General features: G+C 38.7%; 2 non-coding genes across 2 annotated transcripts; both read right to left on the reverse strand.

Annotated features, from left to right (window-relative positions):
- Positions 1–8,982: 8,982 nt before the first annotated feature.
- Positions 8,983–9,089, reverse strand: LOC127134219 (small nucleolar RNA R71). The gene has a single exon (XR_007807973.1). It is a non-coding gene; the product is annotated as a small nucleolar RNA R71 (small nucleolar RNA).
- A 14,067-nt stretch (positions 9,090–23,156) lies between these two features.
- LOC127133900 (small nucleolar RNA R71) lies at positions 23,157–23,263 on the reverse strand. Its single transcript, XR_007807702.1, has one exon. It is a non-coding gene; the product is annotated as a small nucleolar RNA R71 (small nucleolar RNA).
- Between the last annotated feature and the right edge of the window lie 223 nt (positions 23,264–23,486).

Raw genomic sequence — 23,486 nt, forward strand, 5'->3', positions numbered from 1 at the left:
ACAGATTCGGAAAAAAGATTTTTGGGAAGGACAACTGGTTCTATTAGTCAATTCCAGGTTGAAGTTGTTCCCTGTGAAACTGAAGTTCAGATGGTCCGGTCTGATTGTTGTTAACAAAGTGTTCCCTCATAGAGCAATAAAATTGAAAAATCCAAAGAATGAGGACACCTTTAAGGTCAACGGGCAGAGACTGAAACCTTACTACCAAGGACACAATAGTGGCCTAGTAGAAGCGTTTCAACTCGAAGGATAGAACAGTAAGCCGTCGAGCTATGGACGTTAGAAAGCGCTTCTTGGGAGGCAACCCAAGGGAGGTAATTTTTATTTTTTATTATGTTTGTTGTTTAGGTTGCATTTTTTATCATGCATGCGCCATTGGCAAGCCAAGTTGCAGAAAAGGACATTGAAAATTTTGAAAAAAAATAATAGAAATAAAATAAATAAAAAATGAGAAAAAAAATATGTCTTGCCCATACGCGTAAGGCCCTAGTCATTATGCGTATGGGCATGCCAAAATGGCCCCCTGCTGCTTGGCTGCGTATCGTCCGTGTATTGCATCCATGACACTATGTGTATGTACGTGTTACGCGTAACAGACGCATTTTGGGTGCCATACGTGATCTGTTACGAGATCTGGTAGTTTTGCAGAGGAAAATCGCTCGTATCATACACGTATCACAATCCCATACGCGTATTCCTAGGGTAATCGTACGTACCATACACGTATGATTGTTTTGGCTATGTTTATATATTTTTTCCGTACAATACCTGTCACTTTTCCTGCTTCTCTTACGCAGTTTTTGCGTATCACCCTACTTCTCCACTTGTCTGTCTTTGTTTTTCCAAATTTTTATAGTTTCTACGTTGCTCTCATTGCTTGCTACACTCGTGGCTTCTCCATCTGATGAATCTCCAAGATTTAGATATGCATTGCATGCTGACAGATATAGAGCCATCTCAAAACGCAAAATCATTGAAGAAAAAACTCGGGTCTTACAACCAAATGAACTGCCAAAAGTGACTGAAGTGCTCAAAAAGCACAGACTTTCTTAACTCAATTCACATACTCAACTTATAGCATGAGAATTAGTTCTCAAATTTTACCCTAATGCCTACAAGGCCCATGAAGATTATCCGGCTGATGTTATTGAGTTCGTATCATGGGTTCGAGGGAAATAAATTGACTTTGGTTGGCAGAACATCAATCAGGTTCTGGAATGTAAGTTCCGAGAGTCTCACTGCAGGTTTCACATGATGAAGGGTTCATCTTGATTCGACTGGCCTTTTAATGTGATGCGTCAACTATTAGTTCAGTCAGGTAAAGGTTGGCAACCAACGGAAAAGCAGACCCTATCGTAGATGCTTGTTGTGGACATAACCCCCATTCCGAAGGCACGGGCTTACTATATGCACCACACTTTGGATACAAATCGAAGTGGCTCTGATCTGATCGTTGACAGAGCTTTGGCATTGTACTTTCTTCTCATGCGACAGCCCGTCAACATAGGCATGATTATTTCTGGAGACATGGATGTGATTTCTCAATCTCCGAAGTAGTCACTAGGGCATGCTACTGTGATCCTGCTATTGTATCAAAAGGCGGGGGCAAAGGATCTGGATGGTTGGCATATGTTGAAGCCAACCCGTTCTTTGGACCCTGCTTGATTGAGGGAGAACATTATTGCAAGATCGGAGCAGAGACCTTCCAGGCATCCACATGCAGATAAGGCAGGATAGAGTGACCCACCAAGGGGAGTGCCTATAGAAATTCCATTTGTAGATGATGAGGACTCATAAGCACATTTAGACCGGATGAGTCAGTTGTATTCTATGCAGGACATGTTTGTCCACTTCGGGGTGTCTGGTCATAATCTCAATCATCATGTAGACACTTGGGCAGCTGCTCAAAGCTTCCGAGATCACCTTGCGGGTGAGCCTCCAGCCCCCCACTATGGTCGGTATAGATACCTTGAGATTGAGACTCCGATTCAGCTAGGATGACCAGTTCCTCAACAGCCTCCACCTCAGCAGAGCCCTTCCAGCAGTCACCTTAGCAGTAGCAAAATCCTCAGAGGCAACTGGGATTGATGTCCCCTATCTCTGATTTTGTGCATGGGGGTCAGGGGAACGATACGAATACGTTCATCGACTTTGATGCAGACATGCGAGATAAAATGGCGATGATGCAACTTAGATATCAATTGTATTTATTATTTATTTTTTGTTTTTGATATGTCGACTTTTCATTTTAGTTTGTTCTATTTTATTTTCAGTTGAGTTTTTTATTGTATGTTTTATTGTCATTTTACTTTTCTTTTTAGCCTACTTGTAATTGCCTGTTTCGGGCCTGAATTTTAATGGAATTTGGTTTCACTTGATACAGTGTGTTTGGTCATTTAGTTTGAATATATGATGATTTCTAGCTATAGTGGATGATAAAGTGTACTCCGACAAAATGCTATCACGTCCTCTGCTTTTAGATCCCTCAGGTATTGATACTTCTGAAACTGATTGGCCGTGATTTGCTCGAGATCTACTAACATGGACCAATGTGTACCATAATTGAGACGTGAAGTTGCATAGAAAAATAGGTACTTTAAAGCCTGTTAGTTTACCCAACATGGTGAGGTCAGAAAAATCTAAACACGATTTCATGATAAGAGAGTATTTAGTTATGTCTTTGTCCATCAAAGTTTGCGTACATTCTCTTTTAATGTTAATTGCATTATTACACACACTGAGTTTTGACCCTTGAGCCTTTCTAGCCATCCCTATTATTATTACCCCTAGTTAATCCACTTTGAGTCGTTATTTAATTGTTCGTTTTTATTTAACCACGTCATGAACCCTTGACCCAAACACTTTCCTACCATGTTCAGAGTTTTGTCTTTTGTTTTTATATGTGATTTATTCTAAGTTTGGGGTTGTTGTTGGTATAACAACCTTCAAGTTTGGGGTAGCTATGCAGTAGTACTAAAAGTGAGTGCACATGGAAAAAAAATCAATAATAAGCTGAAAAAGAGCTTAAATGGAGAAAAAATGTGAAAAAAAAATACTCAGGAGCACTTACCAAAAAGGATAACTCAGTTGAATGATTGAGGAGTCTAGACTAGCTGACCAAAGCACAATAATATTTAAGAAATTCCAACAGTGATATTTTGGAATGATCACATTGAAAAATGATCGCAATACTCTGAACCATTAACCTACTCATCCATATATCATCCCACCATAACCATATCCTCATTATAACCTTTAAAGACTTCAAAAAGTGTGTGTGGTGTGTATTTTTATATGAAGAGCGGATTCATTCAAGCTTATGATGCGGTATTGTTTACTGTGAATTAAGAATATAAGCACTTTAACCCCAGAGAGTCTTGGTGACAGTGTGAAATAAGCTAACAGGTGAAAGAGTACTTCAAAGTGGAAGTGTGGTTGAACAATCAAATGTGGTAAGTAGAGGGACTGAAGGTAGAATCAAAAGCGAATCACGAAAGATCTCAGAAGTATTGTGGTCAGTTGAATATTCAGTTATTTGGGGGTGACATGATCTTCTTTAGTCCTGAATATTGCTCGACGACAAGCAACAAGGTAAGTTTGAGGTTATGATCAATCACCATTTGTGCTAGAGTTTTCATCAGTTATACGTCAAGAAACCAGGTAAACTATAGAATTTTGAGCTTAATTCTGGGTAATTCGAGTCAGTTTGTATCTTAACAGTATTTTCTTTGTTTGAGTTTCTTTTAGCTATTCTTACACTTTTGGTATATGTGGCATGTTGAATGCAGGGACGAAGATACAAGGAATCAAGGATCGGACGCAGGATAGGGCCAGAACAAGGAATCAGAGAAAACAGAAGAAAAAGTACAAGCCTCTGTCCATACGCGTATATAGTCATGTAATACGCGTATGGACCTGCACTGTACGCGTACCTTACGCGTTTTACCATATAGGAGAAAAAATGTGTTTGCTGCCCTTACGCGTATGAAAAAAGGTGTTACGCGTATGGCCATGTCTGTTACTCGTACCATACGAGTTTCACCATAAAGAAGAATAAAACAAGCTTCTTCCCATACGCGTACCGTACGTGTAATGACTTGCTTGGGAGGCCACTATATTGGCATACGTGTAATGTACGACGATAAGGAATAAGGAAATACGTGTATGACACTGGTCATTACGCGTATTAAAGCCCAAAAATTCAAAAAGCCCAATTTTTGAGTATTTAGCTCGTGAACGCGATTTTACAAGGGTTGGATGATTTTACTGAGAAAAAACACGTTCTAAAGGATGGAGAACTCAAATTTTCAAGGTGGATTTAGATTTTCAAGAGCATTATGCGATTGAAGACCAATTCATCTAAGATTTCTATAATGTTCTTTTTATGAGTAGCTAAACCCCCCATTGCTAGGAGGTGTCCCTGATTGAGTTTTGTAATGATTTTAAATTACTTGATGCAATAACAATAATTTTTATCATAATTGATTTGTTCTCATGAGTGTTCTTATTACTTTCTCTATCAGACAAATGGAGTTTGATGTATGTGAAATAATTAGGTTGGACCACCATTATTCATGATCTGCTTGACAATATATCATAGTAAATGTCACCTAGGACTAAGGATACCTATAATAACCAGATTATTATTGATATACCAATGCTTAATTTCATCAGTAATTTTCTATGTACATAGCAATTAGGTTGAATGATTAAAGGTTTTCTCACTAAGGAGTTAGGAGTAAACATCCTTAAGAACCAATAATCAATTATATAAAAGTCCTTGTTGCACTGTGTGTTTGGAATTGTTACATGATTGAATCATACACCTTCCCTAGCATACTAATCATATTTGTCTTAACCGTTCAAGTACTTTATTTACTTTATTCATTATTTTTTTTCTAATTTCATCAAACCAATCCCAAACACCCAAGCTTTTGGTTTTTTGAAATTAACCCAGAACTATGTATCACTAAGCAGTCCTTGGGATTTCCCCTTTTTATTACTACATTGGCAGATTAGTACACTTGCTAATTTACCGATCAGTTACCTATGGTGATGGTAATGATTTGGTGTGCTCTGATCCTATAATGAGGGATCAGGAGCGAGATGAATCTGAGTGTTCATGAATGGTACCACATGAATAATGAGTTAGTTGTCAAGTATATTTTCATACATGAATTCATATGCAGTTAATTGGTCATGATGTTGTTGATTGGTTACGAATGTGCACATGTTGTTATTAACGGGTATGGGAACATGTTGTCGTTGGTTATGTAATGAATGTGTTCTTGTTGTATGTTCTCTACCTTAGCATTCCTTACACTATTTATATTGGTTTATTGTTTCTCACCCCCATTGGATCATGTTGTCCATCATGAACATCTTGCAGATACTCAGGAGTGATCCATGTTGTTGTGTGCTAGAAGGTGGCTTCTTGGAGCTACTCTTTTATTTTACTTTTAATCATTAATAATACTAGTGGTTTGTTTCTATGATCGTGTAATGTCGGGGACATGATTTATTAGATTTTCTACTTTGTTGTTGCCTTTGTTATTTAGAAGTTTATAACTTATTTATGAACTGTGTTGAACATGCTTTTTCGATGCGTAGTTCAAGTGATTTTGATGAGTTTTTTAAGGATTGTTGTGACGACACCTTGCATTATCTTTTAATGCTTATTTATAAGTTTTGTGGTTTAGGGTGTTACATAGTTAAATAAGAACTCCATAGTTAAGTGTGTTTGACTTGGAGTAGTATTTATATGGTGACCTTCTGGGAAGTTTCCCGGAAAGCGTGTGAGTGAGGACAAAGCATGATGAAAAGACCTGTTGTAAGACCCCAATTTTGACCCTAAGATCCCTCATGTTATTCTCATCATATGCATTAACATTGGGATCACATCTTGGCATCCTCCTTACCCCTCATTCATTGGGTTTGCATTGGTAGAGATCACCAAGCACATTTGATTGTATCATACTTCATTTTTCTTTATTTACTAACCAAAATACCAAAAATATGTCATTGTATAGTTTAATTACTTTTGTAGGTAGTGTGTATGATCACCTTTGATCTATCAAGATCATATCTAGGGTTCAAGACCCTTAATGCAAGGAGCTCAAGCAAGAGATGGTCTACATTGTGTCTAAGTATCATATATGGATCCTCATGATCTTCACATGTTATTTTGATCAAGAAATCATCAAGAGTTTGGAGTTGGTTTTCCTAGGAAACCCTAATTCATTTGGGTATCTTGTGTGACTTCTTCAACAAGTTTCTTCACCAATTAATCAAATATTTCAAGGGATACTTAATGTTTCATTATCTTATGCATATATGATCCTCCATGAGTCCCAAAGATCAAGATAATGTCAAGCTAGCAAGTTGGTTCATGGTGGTTGACCAGAGAAAGTCAACTGGTCAAAACGGGGGTTCCTTAGACCCTATCTCCTACAATTTTTGTCATATAAAAATTATTCCAAGAGAAATGTTAGTCTAGATGACATTCCAAACAACTTTCATATTGAGGTCAAGAGCTAGTTTTGCTTGGAACGTCATTTTTTATGGTGAAAGATTATAGGTCATTTTGTCTAAATCCTAATTAGGAGGTCAACTTCCCAAGATCATAACTTGCTCATTTTTATGATATGAAAGCCATTCAAATTTCATGGTCAAACTCAAGATGTCTACTTCAACTTTTATGCTTGTTGATCACACTGAAATTTATCGTATTTTCGACTCCGATTTCACATGCATTCTAGTTGTTTTATTATCATTTTGTTGTGTTATTGCTATGTTTTTCTTTGTTTTCAGGTTTTTACTTTAATCGGAGCCCCGATCAAGAAAAGGAGTTAAAAAGAGCCAAAAACCCTAAAATTCAGCATTTTGTGCTTATGGCCTACCTAATGGCGGGCGCCACAGACCAAGCCATGACGTGTCCAAGCTCAACTTCCCTCAACTCCCACGTTCTCCACTACATCCACTAAGGCGCCTCACTTTGGCCTTGTGGCGGACGCCATGGCCTTGTGGCGGGCGCCACAAGAGGAAAACAATTTCCCTCCATTTTCAAGTTGAAGGGCATCCAAGTCATTTCCATCTTTTTACTTGCTTATAAATAGAAACTCGAATTCACTTTTACAATCATCCAAACTTAGAGAAGAGGCAAACTCAGAAGCAACTTTGTTTCACTTAGGCATATATTCAGTTTTATAGAGTGGTAATCGCTTCGCATTGGAGTGTTACCACAATTGTGTAATTGAGTCTGTGATAGAGTCTGTAATCGAGTTTGGAGCATTTTGGAAGGAAGTTAATCCTGCCGCCATTTTCATTTCCGCCTTGCAATTTATTCAACCCTCCGATTGGAGCAGGTTTTTATTACTTGTCTTTATCTTATTTATTTTCCGCACTCGCTTTACTTTATTTATTTCTCGCACTTGCTTTACTTTATTTATTTCTCGCACTCGCTTTACTTTATTTATTTCCCGCACTCGCTTTACTTTATTTATTTCCTTACACTCGCTTTACTTTTATTTATTTCCTCGCACTCGCACTACTTTTATTTACTTTCCGCACTCGCACTACTTTTATTTACTTTCCGCACTCGCACTACTTTTATTTATTTTATTGCACTTTTACTTTATCATGTCTAGCTAAATTTATAAGGTTAGAATGTAAGGATCGTAATTGAACTAGTAATCCGTACAACTGTTCGTAGAAACACTTAAGGGCTATTTTAACTTTAAACTTAAGTTTTCCCGCACTTCAATTCCGTTGGGTAAGATCGAAAGTTGTCCAACGTCTTTTTAAACTTAATTGTTTTTAACTATTTCAAAAACAGCGAAAGCGCTTTGTTTAGTTCATTAGGAGATTTTAACATTAAGAAGAAAAGAGATTTTAAAACTATTTTCGGACGCGTTTATAAGTTTAGAGTCTGGTTCGTGAGAACCTCTTTTGGTTAAGAAATCCAGGTTATAATACTTTTCAACTTAGTCAAGATACTATATTTCTTAAAAATAGGTTTACTACTCTAACGCAATGCGCACCTTTTTATAAGTGACAATAAGAGGGTTTTATTAGGGAGTACAACTCGGTTCTAAATACGCAAAAGCGACAGTTCCTGTTAAATTAGTTCTTTTCAAAGTAGGAAACATTGCCCATAAGTAGCTGTACTAGCAAGTACTTGGATTATCAATTAATTACGTGAATTACATTCGACCATGTCTTTATTAATTAATCTTTATTTCAAACTTTACTTTTCATTGCACACTCCAAAAACACCTATTTTTGATTGCCTTTGATAAACACCATAACAATAGATAACGATAGATTGACATTTAGTCTCTGTCGATTCGATAATCTTTTATATTACTCTGACGCGTTCGTATACTTGCGAAAACACCGCATCAAGTTTTTGGCGCCGTTGCTGGGGACCAATTTTGTCAAATTTCATTTTCCTGTTGTTATGTCGTTTAGACTTAGGCTATTTCTCGCCGGTCAATGCGAAGAACCCGCAGCACCGGAAGTTTAAGCTTAGTATACCCTCTGGCGGAACCTGAACGTTACGCTCGCGCACGTTTATTCTTTCATAGAATTAAGAGAGCTATGGCCGAAGATCAAAACCAAAGACCTCTTAAGGACTTCGCTCAACCATCTAATGAAGAACCTAGTTCTAGTATAGTAAACCCAACCATCCCAGCTAATAATTTTGAACTTAAACCATCCCTGTTGCAACTAGTGCAACAGAGACAATTCGCGGGTCTCGCTACTGAGAACCCAAACCAACATTTAAAAATATTTCTTCAATTAGCAGACACTTTTAAAACCAATGGAGCTTCTCCTGAGGCAATACGTTTAAGATTATTTCCTTTTTCCCTCAGAGATAAAGCCCTATCATGGTTAGATTCCCTTCCACCCAATTCCATTACGACTTGGGATAACCTTAGAAGAGTTTTTCTTGCTAGATATTTTCCCCCGAGTAAGACCGCCGTTCTTCGAAACCATATAACTAGATTTACCCAAAACCAAGGAGAATCCTTGTTCGAAGCTTGGGAGAGATATAAAGAGTTGTTACGAGCATGCCCATGTCATGGTTTAGAAAATTGGTTAATCATTCAAACCTTCTATAATGGACTTCATTACAACACAAAGATGACCATCGACGCTGCCGCAGGCAGTGCTCTGATGAACAAACCTTACCCTGAAGCTAGTGCCCTCATCGAAGATATGGCTCAAAACCATCAATCATGGGGAGTCGAACGAGCGACAGTTGAGAAGAAGGAAGCCCAAGGAGGAGTGCATGAACTAAGCTCTATAGACATGATGCAAGCTAAAATGGACGCATTAGCCCTCAAAGTCGAGCATATGTGCATAAACCCGAATATTGTAGCCGCAGTTTCATCGGATTGTGAGATATGCAGAACCAAAGGACACCAATCTGCAGAATGCAGTCTATTAAATGAAACCCACTCTGAGCAAGTGAACTACACCCAAGGGAACCCATACTCGAATACCTATAACCCTAGATAGAGGAATCACCCGAACTTCTCCTATAAAAACAATAACCCTATTCAAAATAATGCACCCCTGAGACCTAGTTATCAAGCCCTAAGATCAAATCAACCTATGCAACCTGTACCACCAAAGCCGAGCCTTGAGAAAATTATGGAAAATTTTATCACCGCTCAAACTCAACAAAACAAGGAGTTCATGAACCAAAACATTCATGTTAACGAATTGATTACTCAGTTAGGAACCAAGGTTGACCAAATAGTTACTCATACCAAGATGCTTGAAACCCAGATCTCTCAGGTAGCTTTAAACCAAGCCCCTTAGACTACACCTGGAGGACAGTTCCCTGGACAACCTCAATAAAATCCAAGAGGACAAGCCAATGCCATTACCCTACAAAGTGGGAACGCTTATGATGAGCCACCAAACCCTAGATTGAGTGAACCCGAAACTTCTAAGGAATGTACCAAACTCACGGACGAAGTAAAGGAACCAGAGGAATCTGAAAACCAGGAAGGTCAAGAAAAAGGAGAAGAACCTAAAGATAAAACTTACGTACCACCCCCGCCATATAAACCACCTATACCATATCCGCAAAGACTCAAACAAAACCAGATCAATAAACAATATCAAAAATTTATTAAAGTTATAGAAAAACTTCATGTAGAAATCCCTTTCACAAAATCCATCACCCAAATACCTTCTTATGCAAAGTTTCTCAAAGACATCCTTACCAACAAACGTAGACTTGACGATCCAAAGCCTTTGGAATGTAATGCTATTTCTGAGGACAAATTAGCAAAGAAAGATAAAGATCCCGGAAATTTCTCCATTCCTTGCCTTTTGGGTAATCATGTCATCGAAAAGCTTTTCTAGACTTAGGAGCTAGTCTGAGCTTAATGCCTTTAGCAGTTTGTGAGAGGTTAAACTTAGGAGAATTACAGCCCACGAAGATGTCACTTCAGTTAGCCGATAGATCTGTTAAATATCCGATAGGCATTTTAGAAGATGTTCCTGTTAGGATGGGTCAGTTATTTATCCCTACTGATTTTGTTGTCATGGACATCAAAGAGGACAATGATATACCAATCCTCCTAGGTAGACCATTCTTATCGACTGCAGGAGCCATAATAGATGTCAAAAAAGGAAAGTTGACATTTGAGGTAGGTGACGAGAAAATAGAATTTATACTTTCAAAATTTCTTATGGCACCTGTGATGGGAGATTCGTGTTATGCCTTAGATATCATTGATGAATGTGTTAGAGAATTAGAACAAAAAGAAATTATAAAAACAATTAAGTTACCATCAACTCTCATAAGGGAAGATGATGACTTTAAGAAACCCTACATCGATGATAACCTTTACGAATGTTTATCCCTTACCCCAGATCCTATGCCATGCCCTAAGAAACCAACCTTAGAACTTAAGGAACTGCCTAAGAACCTGAGATATGAGTTCCTCGATGAAAAGATGAACCGTCCAATTATAGTTAGTGCTACCTTGAGCCAAGAAGAAACGAACCAACTTTTAGACGTTTTACGAAGATATCCCTCAGCCTTAGGATATGATATCTCTGACCTGAAAGGTATAAGCCCATCCGTATGCATGCATCGGATTTCGCCCGAAGAAAATTCAAAACCCTCTAGGGAACATCAGAGAAGAATAAACCCTATAATGAGTGATGTTGTTAAAAAGGAAGTTCTTAAGTTACTTGAGGCAGGTATAATCTACCAGATCTCGGATAGTTAGTGGGTGAGCCCTGTGCGTGTAGTACCTAAAAAGGGAGGCATCACAGTCGTGCAAAACGATAAAGGCGAATATGTAGCAAAACGTTTAGAAGGAGGATGGCGGATGTGTATAGATTATAGAAAATTAAATAAAGCAACTAGGAAGGATCATTTCCCTTTACCATTTATAGACCAAATGTTAGAGCGTCTAGCCAGACACTCTTACTTCTGCTATCTAGATGGATACTCTGGATTCTTCCAAATACCTATCCACCCCGAAGATCAAGAAAAAACTACCTTTACATGCCCTTATGGAACTTTTGCCTACAGACGGATGTCGTTTGGCCGCTGTAATGCCCCAGCTACTTTCCAACGTTGCATGATGTCAATCTTTGCAGATTACCTAGATGGTATCATGGAAGTGTTTATGGATGATTTCTCGGTTTGCGGATTTGATTTCCACAATTGTCTTGCTAACCTTGAGAAAATCCTGGAGAGATGCATGGAGGTGAACCTCGTGCTAAACTGGGAAAAATGTCATTTCATGGTAACCGAAGGAATAGTTTTAGGACATATAGTTTCCGAAAAAGGTATAGAGGTAGATAAAGCTAAAATAGAAGTTATAGAAAACCTAAAACCACCAAAAACCATCAGAGAAGTCCAAAGCTTTCTTGGACACGCAGGATTCTACCGGCGTTTTATTAAGGACTTCTCCAAAATAACTAAACCTTTAACTGGACTTTTAATGAAAGATGTTGAATTCATTTTCGATGAAAAATGTAATAACGCATTTAATCTTTTAAAACAAGCATTAGTATATGCACCCATTATGAGACCACCTGATTGGTCGGAACCTTTTGAGATAATGTGCGATGCTAGTGATTATGCAGTTGGAGCCGTTCTAGGACAAAGGAAAGATAAAAAATTACACGCCATTTATTATGCCAGTAGAACCCTAGATGCTGCCCAACTTAACTACGCAACAACTGAAAAAGAATACTTGTTGTAGTTTTCGCTATAGACAAATTTAGATCTTATCTAGTAGGAGCAAAAATTATTGTTTACACCGATCATGTTGCCATTCGTTACCTATTAAGTAAAAAAGATGCCAAGCTCAGGTTACTCCGATGGATTCTATTACTACAAGAATTTGATTTAGACATAAGAGATAAAAAAAGGCACTGAAAATGTAGTATCTGATCACCTTTCTAGGCTAGAACATCTAAAACCTGAACTAGTACCCATAAATGATGATTTCGCCTATGATAGACTGATCGCTAGAGTAGAAACCATTGAAGATAATAACCTAGATCCTTTTGAGCACTCCCAAAATTCCTTAGCAATAAGTAACGTACCCTGGTATGCAGATTTCGTTAATTACCTAGCTGCTGATATAGTACCCCCTGATCTTGACTACCACCGCAAAAAGAAATTCTTCCACGATGTGAGAAACTTCTATTGGGACGAACCGCTCCTTTTCAAAAGGGGTAAAGATGGCATTTTTTGCCGTTGCGTTCCAGAAGAAGAGGTAAATAGTATTATCAAGCATTGTCATTCTGCACCCTATGGTGGACATGCGAGCACCTCTAAGACATACGCCAAGATTCTTCAAGCTGGCCTATTCTGGCCTACCATGTGGCGTGATGTCTATGCTTGCATTGTCAAATGTGACAGATGCCAACGCACTGGAAACATTTCAAGACGTGATGAAATGCCCTTAAGAAACATTCAGGAAGTAGAACTCTTTGACGTATGGGGTATAGATTTCATGGGACCTTTTCCACCATCCTTAGGAAATAGGTACATCTTAGTAGCTGTAAATTATGTGTCTAAGTGGATTGAAGCTATAGCCGCACCCACCAACGACACTAGGGTAGTAATCAAACTATTTAAAAACTATATATTCCCTAGATTTGGAACACCACGTTTAGTCATAAGCGATGGAGGATCACACTTTATATCGAGAATATTTGACAAACTTTTAAGAAAATATGGAGTTAGGCATAGAGTAGCAACACCGTACCATCCACAAACTAGTGGCCAAGTAGAAGTATCTAATAGGGAGATAAAACAAATCCAAGAGAAAACTGTTTCTATTTCTAGGAGAGACTGGTCTCAGAAGCTTCAAGAAGCATTATGGGCCTATATAACCGCTTTCAAAACCCCTATAGGAACTACTCCTTATCAACTAGTTTATGGAAAATCATGTCACTTACCATTCGAATTAGAGCATAAGGCCTATTGGGCTATTAAAACTTTGAATTTAGACTACCTAGCCGTTGGAGAAAAGCGTGCCCTAGACATTCATAAATTAGAAGAGCTTAGGCAATCTGCCTACGAGAATGCAAAAATATATAAAGAGAGGACAAAAGCCTATCACGACAAAAGAATACTAAAGAAAAACTTCAATATAGGCGATTTTGTTCTCCTTTTCAACACTAGGTTACGACTCTTCCCTGGAAAGCTACGTTCAAGATGGACTGGTCCTTTCGAAGTATCCAAGATTCTGAGATCCGGAGCCGTAGAAATCAAAAACGATACCTGTAGTCCATTCATTGTAAATGGACAAAGACTGAAGCTCTACGAAGGAGGAGACATTCCAGCATACTACTCGAGCCACACCCTGATTGATCCACCAATCCCTACTACTACAGGTGTATAAATTCTAATCGTCAAGCTAATGACGTTAAACAAGCGCTGCGTGGGAGGCAACCCATGGTTTTTCTTTCATTTTACTTTTTCGCATTTATTTAATTTTATTTTCATTTTATTTTATTTTGCATTAAAACTAAGATTTGAATGGTTTGTATTTTCAGGATCACTTTCTTAACTTTTACCAGGATGCAGGATTTTGATGACATGCATGTGGCCTATAGAGATAATGCTCAGAGGGAGCGTTACATCGCTTTGTATCAGCGCCCTATGGCACCCACACGTTATCCTGACCAGCACTGTATGGAGGCACTGGGTATCGAGCCTAGTATCCAATTCCTTAGCCACCAGCTTCACTGGGACGAGTTTGCTGATGATTTGAGTAACACATATAGGAACCTGACTTTGGAGTTCCTGAGTTCATTCGACTATGACCCATACTCTGGACCAGATGGGTATGATGCTTTCAGGCTTTTGGGTTTGAGTACTCCTTCAGCCAGAAAGAGTTCGGCGACTTATTGGGTTTCCAAACTACTCCTGATGCTATCCCGGAGACACCTATGGGATATTTCCTGGGTAAGGAGGTTGAGAAGTTTTGGAGTGACATATCAGGTGGCGGAAGCCATGATCCATCTATGCAGCTGTCTCATGTCATACATAACCCCGCCTTCAGATACTTTCAGATGATATTAGCACATTCCTTCTTGGGAAGGCCGGATGCAGAGACACTACTGAGTGAAGAGGAGATCTTCCTACTATTTTGTGCATCCCAGTCTCGCCTAGTAGCATGTGGGAATTTCTTGTTATATAGTCTCAATGGTATCTCTAGATCTACCGAAGGAGTCATCCATGTTGGCGGAATCATCACGCAGATTGCTGTCGCTTTGGGTCTGTCTTGCAAGTTGTTGCATCTTCGGACCTACTGTGGGTACACGACCATGGACATCGACTTCTGTTTGACCAGAGGATTGATGAGGAGAGCCTCTTTCCACCCATGTCAGTTCCGATTGTTAGTCGACAGCGAGGCCATCCATTACTTCACACTGCCAGACCCTATGATGACCAGTGTGCATGATCCAACGAATTGGAGTTATGCTCTAGAGGGCCAGGGAGAGACCTTTGAGGAGCCGAGATCGCCACCCATTGCTGAATACACACCTACACCACCATCTCCCAGAATCACTGTTTTCTCTAATAATCTTTCATTGCAGACACCCGACATCCGCACTCAGATTGCTGAGTGTCGTAGAGAGATCGCAGCGCTTAGACAGGAGGTGGCTGACCTCACTTTACAGATGGGAGTGTCTGATCTCACCCATGCTACTAAAGCCGACTGTCTATATCAGGAGATCGCAGAACTCAAGCAAGAAGTAGCCATGCTCCGTGGTTCCTCTCAGGAAGATGACATCCCCACTACATGATCTCACCATTTAATCTTATTTTATCTCATTTTTTACATTTATCGTATTTACATAACTCATCTTATATTATCGCATTTGGAATATTATATAAACTACATTTATACATTAGTATTTCTATTTTTATCTATATATGTTCATATTTATTTTAGTTGCATTTTAATTTTTCAGTTATTTATTTATCTTATATTTAATTTCTGTTTTTGTTTTTGTTTCAGTTTCACTTTTTTATTTTTGTTTTTACTTTTATAAAAATTATGCAAGTCAAAGATACTAGGAGAATCACAAGACAAATGCTATCCAGACCCCTCAAAGCCAAAAGATAAGAGAAGCCCAAACCAAAGGACCAAAATCTGGCCCAGCCAGATTTTGCCTTGTGGCGCCCGCCATAGGACCTGTGGCGCCCGCCACAGCGTCTGTAAATGGTCGGGGCAAAACCCCTTTCTTCACCATTTTTGCAACTTACAACCTCTCAAACCCATTTTTTCACCTTGGAAAAACATCCTTGAACCCACAAAAAGCTCATACTTTTCTAACCACCACACCACACAAATCATTATTCCACTTTCCATTTTCGATTTCATCCGTCAGATTTTATAAAAATCCAACCTTTTCACAAACCACTTCATCTTCTTTCAAGAGCATTCAAATGGAGTTTAACGGATTCATTCTTCGAGGAGGGAAACCGGGGGATCGACAAAGAAAAATTATTGAACGGTTGCAAAATCGGGAAATCCTCCCGACAAGGTATGTTGACGAAAACTGTCTCTACACTTTAGGTATCTATCATAGCATATTTCATTTATTAGATAACTTAGGATTGCATAATTTCTTTTCCAATAAAGAACCTACCTATGAGCGGTTGACAATTGAATTTTTCAGTTCCTTAATTTATATTGTCAACCCTAACACTGCTAGCACAGTTGGTACTGTCAAATTTAGAATGTTTGCTATTGAATACCAATTCAGTACCGACGAACTAGCCAACTTGTTAGGGATCCCTCATGGGGAAGGTGCTATTTGTGAGGCCCCTTTGGATTCCGAATGGTCTGTTGAGGTATTTTCCTTCTGGGAGCGTTTATCAAACACTTCCATAAACTCTTTTGAAGGAGTTCTTGCCTCAACTATCCATAACTCGGCCATCAGAGTTTTTAGATATCTGTTGGCATGCACTATTTTTGGCCGGGAGAATCCAAATAAGGTTAATGCTAGAGAGCTTCTATTTTTACAAGGAAGCCTCACAAATAGACGTATTAATTCGGTCTCGTTCATGCTTGCTCATATGACTTTAACTTTGAATAAAGCGGGACCGATTTCTTTTGGTGGATTGATTACATCTATTGCTCGGGCGCTTAACCTGAACGACGAGATGGCTACCCTAAACCCCTTACCTCCTCGCACAATTAACCTAAAATTTCTGAGAGACATGAAATTGTGCCGCTCAAGGAGAGAAGGAGGCTATATGCTTATGGTTCATGGTGTAGCCATCCCGTTTGTTGTTTTACCGTGCACTAGACATATAGATGTACGAGATGAAAGGAATTGGACCTACGCTTTAGATTCCCCACCTGTTTTGGGTCCTCTTCCTCCTAACATTCCTTATGAGGTGGGACACGACACTGATGATGAATATGATCGGAGAGAGAGATCCCCCGTACCCCATGTGTCCCCCCATCATCCTTCACCACCACACACCGCACCATCTTCTTCTTCTGCAGGTACCACTCCTGGCTTCTATATTACATAGGAGATGTGGCGTGACCACATGGCTAGAGAGCAAAGGCGTGACGACCTCCTCTCTACCCTCCAGCAACAAATGACGAATAATATGAACTTCATGCAAGAATCGCAGCGGAGGTCAGACAGGTCCTATGACACTGTTCTACAGTCTCTGCTTACGGTTACCAATACACAAGCCCGTCAACAACAATACCACCAGCAACACATTGCTCTCATAGAAAACACTCAGGGTAACATTCTAGGTCACCTTCGTGAGGTGAGGACCGCTCAGAATACCCTGCAGGCGAGGATGGATCAGAGAGACCGTCGTCGTACCCGATCTCGTCGTCCACCTCAGGATGGCGAGGGCACTAGTGGTCAGCAATAGGTTGCCAGGTAACTCTTCCTTATCTTATTTCGAAACATTGGGGACAATGTTCGATTTAAGTGTGGGAGGAGACTCTATCGTCTTTTCTATATTTGCCTTTCTCGTTTTTTCCCTTATCGTTTTTTCTTTGCTGTTTTTAGATAGTTTATTTATTTGTTATTTCCTTTTAGTTGTCTATTTTGCTTTTTAGTATAATGCATGAGTGTGACGAGTCACCAAATATAGTAGAACTTTAGTACAATCCTACCTCCCTATACCTTTAGCCCCCACCAAAAAAATTTTGCAAAAGAAAATAGTGTTATTCCGAAAGTTTTTCAGGTTTTAAAGACATGTTTTGAGTAAGGATGCGGTGACTTGGGAGAACTTTGTGAAACATCAGTATCTGTTTTAGCACCATAAGCTTCGTAAATATAGGAATCATTCCCGAAACCCCATATACCATGGCCTTAATCATCATTTCCGTATAAGTCCTTAGTAGTTTCTCTCAGCAGTCAGCTCCGGCCTACGCATCCTCTACGTAGGGGACCGATGAAAATAAGTGAATGATCCAGAAAAACAAAAAAATAAAAGAAAGCAAAAAGGCAACTTCGGTATAGGTGACCCTCACAAAGTCATTTAAACCAAAGAATTGTAAAAAAATTGCTACAAAAAGAAAAAGAAAAAGAAAAATAAAAGCAGTACCCACTGCTAGTTGGTTCAGAGGTATCTGGCACTGAACTCGGTAAGGCGGATTATGATCTGATCCCCCACAACTACAGTTGGGTCCAATAAAAGGGTTTACACATGTTTATGTGCCAGAAACCCCAAGCTCTGATCATAATCACTAACAGGCCACTCTACTATGAAGCATGTACGGATAACGGGCTTAATGTGATTGCGCCTGAATGAAAAGGACACAAAAAGAGATGAAGAGGCAAGCCTAGGTATTGTGGGATAATATGGGTTGGTTAATATAGGAATGAATTTTATGTCCGTATTTGCGGATTAGTGTCATCATGATACCCTTAGTTCACTCAGTTAGTACCTACCACTGCATCCCGACTTGAACCTGGAAATTTTACCTGAAGCACTCGTTTACACAAATTTTCTTTTATGAGCTTTTCAATGTTTTGCTTGAGGACAAGCAAAGGTTTAAGTGTGGGAGAGTTTGATCACACTGAAATTTACCGTATTTTCAACTCCGATTTCACATGCATTCTAGTTGTTTTATTATCATTTTGTTATGTTATTGCTATGTTTTTCTTTGTTTTCAGGTTTTTACTTTAATCGGAGCCCCGATTGAGAAAAGGAGTGAAAAAGAGCCAAAAACCCTAAAATTCAGCATTTTGTGCTTATGGCCTACCCAATGGCGGGCGCCACAGACCAAGCCATGACGTGTCCAAGCTCAACTTCCCTCAACTCCCACGTTCTCCACTACATCCATTAAGGCGCCTCACTTTGGCCTTGTGGCGGGCGCCACAAGAGGAAAACAGTTTCCCTCCATTTTCAAGTTGAAGGGCATCCAAGTCATTTCCATCTTTTTACTTTCTTATAAATAGAAACTCGAATTCACTTTTACAATCATCCAAACTTAGAGCAGAGGCAAATTCAGAAGCAACTTTGTTTCACTTAGGCATATATTCAGTTTTATAGAGTGGTAATCGCTTCGCATAGGAGTGTTACCACAATTGTGTAATCGAGTCTGTGATAGAGTCTGTAATCGAGTTTGGAGCACTTTGGAAAGAAGTTAATCCTGCCGCCATTTTCATTTCCGCTTTGCAATTTATTCAACCCCCCGATTGGAGCAGGTTTTTATTACTTGTCTTTATCTTATTTATTTTCCGCACTCGCTTTACTTTATTTATTTCCAGCACTCACTTTACTTTATTTATTTCCCGCACTCGCTTTACTTTATTTATTTCCCGCACTCGCTTTACTTTATTTATTTCCTTGCACTCGCTTTACTTTTATTTATTTCCTCGCACTTGCACTACTTTTATTTACTTTCCGCACTCGCACTACTTTTATTTACTTTCCGCACTCGCACTACTTTTATTTATTTTAATGCACTTTTACTTTACCATGTCTAGCTAAATTTATAAGGTTAGTATGTAAGGATCGTAATTGAACTAGTAATTCGTACAACTGTTCGTAGAAACACTTAAGGGCTATTTTAACTTTAAACTTAAGTTTTCCCGCACTTCAATTCCGTTGGGTAAGATCGAAAGTCGTCCAACGTCTTTTTAAACTTAATTGTTTTTAACTATTTCAAAAACAGCGAAAGCGCTTTGTTTAGTTCATTAGGAGATTTTAACATTAAGAAGAAAAGAGATTTTAAAACTATTGTCGGACGTGTTTATAAGTTTAGAGTCTGGTTCGTGAGAACCTCTTTTGGTTAAGAAATCCAGGTTATAATACTTTTCAACTTAGTCAAGATACTATATTTCTTAAAAGTAGGTTTACTACTCTAACGCAATGCGCGCCTTTTTATAAGTGACAATAAGAGGGTTTGATTAGGGAGTACAACTCGGTTCTGAATACGCGAAAGCGACAGTTCCTGTTAAATTAGTTCTTTTCAAAGTAGGAAACATTGCCCGTAAGTAGCTCTACTAGCAAGTACTTGGATTATTAATTAATTACGTGAATTACATTCGACCCTATCTTTATTAATTAATCTTTATTTCAAACATTACTTTTCATTGCACACTCCAGAAACACCTATTTTTGATTGCCTTTGATAAACACCATGACAATAGATAACGATAGATTGACATTTGGTCTTTGTGGATTCGACAATCTTTTATATTACTCTGACGCGTTTGTATACTTGCGAAAACACCGCATCACTTGTAGGGAGTGCAAATTCAACTTGAAAATTCATGTTCCAAGTGAAAACATTATAGGTCATTTTGGGCCAATACCATTGAACAAGTGATTTTCCTCAACTTCTAAAATGCATAACTCCTTCATGCTAAATCTAAATGAGGTCAAATTTAATACCAAATTGAAGGGATTTGAAAGGTCTATAACTTTGATGAAGGAAAGTTTCTGATTTGAAACCCATAGAAAACGTTATTCAAGGTGGAAGAAGTGAACATATGGCTTGGTACTTAGATGTTTTTTTGATATGTTTGATTTTCCAAACTTCCACATCGAAATTCATCATGATCCAAGCTACAAATGAAAAAGTGTTCAACATGAAAGTTGTTCCTCTTGATCTAACCTTTTCAAAAAGTCCAAAATCATCTCATTTGGACAAAGTATGAGTCACTTGCGCATGGCTTAAAGTTGAAGGACCATTTGGAAGATTTCAAGTTCCACTTTTCATACACGAGTGCATGGCTTCACAACATGATTTTAGCATGGCTTACACTCAATTTTGGACCTTGGTGCATCACTTCATGGGCCTATCACACGCCCACGCAAGCATGTAAGAGAGATTTTCAAATTTTACCAAAAATGGAAGTGTGCAAAAGTTATTCACATTGGCCTATAAATAAAAGCTCTCTTGCTCAAAAATAAGTACCTTATGCGCCATCTTTGATTCAGCAACCCTAAACCCTCACCATTAAATGATAAGCTGATCACACTGAATTACACCGTGTTTTTGACTCGGATTTCACATGTTTATTAGGACTTTATTATCATTTTGTTTGTATTATGCTCTCTTTTCTCTTGTTTTTAGATATTTAGCACTTTCGGACTCTTTTGGAAGAAACGAAGCAAAAAGACCTAAAATTAGGGTTTTTCAGCGAAATTACACATATGGCGTTGCACATGGAAGCCGCTATAGGAGAAGCAATGAGTCATCAGCCCTCAACTAGGAGGTAACCGCCATGTTCCCATGATCTTCCCCATTTACACACATGGCGGGCACCATGAAGGGATGGCGGGCGCCACCTTTAGAAATCACATTCCCACTAAGGGGAAGTTGGAGGGCACCATGGTCTTTGCAAGCTGCTGAAATCCTCTATAAATAGTTTGTTCCATTTCATTTTCTAATCATCCAACTTAGTTTACAACACTAAGCCTATATTTATCATTTGTAATAGCGGTAATCCATCACATCGGGGGGTTATCGCACCTTAGTGAGATTGAGTTGGGTCACTTCGAGTTGCTGTCGTCTTTAGCTTTAGGAGTCGGAGGTTTATTTTTGTATCAGATTTAAAGCCCTCCATTTGGAGCAGGTTCTTATTTATCACTTTATTTATTTATTTCCCGCATCACTTTTATTTTATTTACTTTCTGTCTACGCTTTTATTTTATTTATTTTCCGCACTCGCTTTACTTTATTTATTTTCCGCACTCGCTTTACTTTATTTATTTCCCGCACTCACTTTACTTTATTTATTTTCCGCATTCGCTTTACTTTATTTATTTTTCGCACTCGCTTTACTTTATTTATTTTACACACTTTACTCGCTCTTTACGCCTCACATTCTAAAACAAACTTTTCATCATGATCAATATCGTTGTGTTTGTTTGTGTTACCATGTCTGGCTAAATCTTTTAAAGGTTAGAATGTAAGGATCGCGGTTAAAGTAATGTTTCACATATTGAATATGTAGAAATACTTTAAAGGTTGTTTTGATTTTTAACTTGAGTTTTCTAAAACAAACATGGTTAGTTTTAATTATTCAAGGAGTGCGAAAGCACCCTGGCTTAGTAACTAGGAATTTTTATCACTTTAAGGAAAACTATTTTTGAAACTGTTTTCGGACGCGTTGATAGATTTAAAATCAGGAAACTCCTTGGGTAAACTTTCCAAATCAAAATCACTTTTCAACTAAGTTTACGAGTCTCATTTCTTAAAAATAAGTTTACTACTTTAGCGTTCTACGCAACTTTTATAAGTGAGAATAAAAGGCCTTAATTTATGGGTAAACTCGGTTTTGAATACGCGAAAGCGACAGTTTCTGTTAAATGAATTCTTTTTAAGAGTAGAAAATATTGCCTCAAAAGTAGTTCTATTTAGACAATCGAAACATCACTTAACTGACGTGAGATACATTCAACCTGTCTTTACCTGCATTTATTATTTACCTTTATTTTGCAAACCCAATATCTCTTTTATACCGCCTTAGATAAACACCGTAACGATAGTAATCGATAGATTGACGATTGGTCTCTGTGGGATCGATATTCTTTTATATTACTTTGACGTAATTCGTGCACTTGCGAATAACAAGCGATCAAGTTTTTGGCGCCGTTGCCGGGGACCAACATCGTCAAATTTCGTACCCTGTTGTTACACTGTCTAGACTAAGGCATTATTAGCTGGTAAATGCGAAGAACCCGTAGTATCGGAAATTTTGTAGATCCTTTAGTGGAACCCGAACGTTATACTCGTACACGCCTCTTACTCATCCGAATTAAGAAAGCTATGGGCGAGAATCGCGATAGGAGACCTCTTAAGGAATTCGCCCAACCCTCTGACGAGGAACCTAGTTCGAGTATAGTAAACCCCCTTATTCCTGCTAACAATTTCGAACTAAAATCGTCTTTGTTGCAATTAGTGCAACAAAACCAATACGCGGGTCTCGCTATTGAGAACCCGAATCAACATTTAAAAGTTTTTATCCAACTAGCCGAAACCTTTAAATCTAACGGCGCTTCACCCGATACGATCCGTTTAAGATTATATCCTTTCTCCCTCAGAAATAGAGCACGTTCATGGTTAGATTCACTTCCAGCTAATTCAATAACTACCTGGGAAGACCTTAGGAGAGTATTCCTTGCTAGATATTTCCCCCCTAGTAAGACTGTTGTTCTTCGAAACCAAATAACCAGATTTGCTCAAAACCAAGGAGAATCGCTTTTTGAAGCTTGAGAGAGATATAAAGAGCTATTAAGAGTCTACCCACACCATGGCCTAGAACAATGGCTGATCGTTCATACCTTCTACAATGGAATCCATTATAACACCAAGATGAGCATCGAGGTTGCCGCTGGTGGCGCGCTGATGAACAAACCTTATCCCGAAGCTTGTGACCTAATTGAGGATATGGCCCAAAACCATTACCAATGAGGAACTGAACGAGCATCAATAGAGAAAAAGGAGACCCAAGGTGGAATACATGAGATAAGCTCTCTAGAC

The sequence above is a fragment of the Lathyrus oleraceus genome, chromosome 3, assembly GCF_024323335.1.
Source record: "Lathyrus oleraceus cultivar Zhongwan6 chromosome 3, CAAS_Psat_ZW6_1.0, whole genome shotgun sequence".
NCBI classification, from domain to species: domain Eukaryota; kingdom Viridiplantae; phylum Streptophyta; class Magnoliopsida; order Fabales; family Fabaceae; genus Lathyrus; species Lathyrus oleraceus.